This window comes from Microtus ochrogaster, chromosome 7 (genome assembly GCF_000317375.1).
Source record: "Microtus ochrogaster isolate Prairie Vole_2 chromosome 7, MicOch1.0, whole genome shotgun sequence".
NCBI classification, from domain to species: domain Eukaryota; kingdom Metazoa; phylum Chordata; class Mammalia; order Rodentia; family Cricetidae; genus Microtus; species Microtus ochrogaster.
Genome location: NC_022014.1, coordinates 3,600,625 through 3,601,110, shown reverse-complemented (window position 1 = coordinate 3,601,110; position 486 = coordinate 3,600,625). Strand labels below are relative to the sequence as shown.

Below are 486 nucleotides of genomic sequence, written 5' to 3'. Positions count from 1 at the left end.
AGAGGGGGAAGCCATCAGGAACACAGCTGCACCCTGTGAAGCTGCAGGGGCACTAAGACTTTGGTGTTTGACTCTTTTAAGACAGGGTCTCACTGTGTAGCTAAGATTTCCCTGAAGCAACCTACTTAACCCATGTCTTCAAATTTGGAATCCCCCTGCCTCCACTTCTCCATGTTGAGATACAGTAATATACCACCAGTTAAGACACTAAAACTTTAATGTCATGTATGTCCCAAATGTTACAAAGTATTCTTTTGAATTTCCCTGAAAAGAGCCTTCTGGATGGACCTCCTTGGAGTCAAGTAGCCAGCCTCTACATCCACAAACAAATATCTACTGATACAGAAATGTGGTCAATAATACAATTCAATGAAAATGGTGTGTTGGTTGAGGTGCTAGAGATGGAACTCAGGGCATTGTGCATGTTCTCTACCACTGACCTGTGTGCCCAGCCCTAAAAATGATAGTAAAAAAATTTTTGGACTG

At 42.4% G+C, this 486-nt stretch overlaps 1 protein-coding gene across 1 annotated transcript in view; it reads left to right on the top strand.

The window, feature by feature from the left end:
- The window catches only part of Eci1 (enoyl-CoA delta isomerase 1), a 20,508-nt gene that overhangs the window by 18,968 nt on the left and 1,054 nt on the right, over nt 1–486 (top strand). The window lies entirely within an intron of this gene.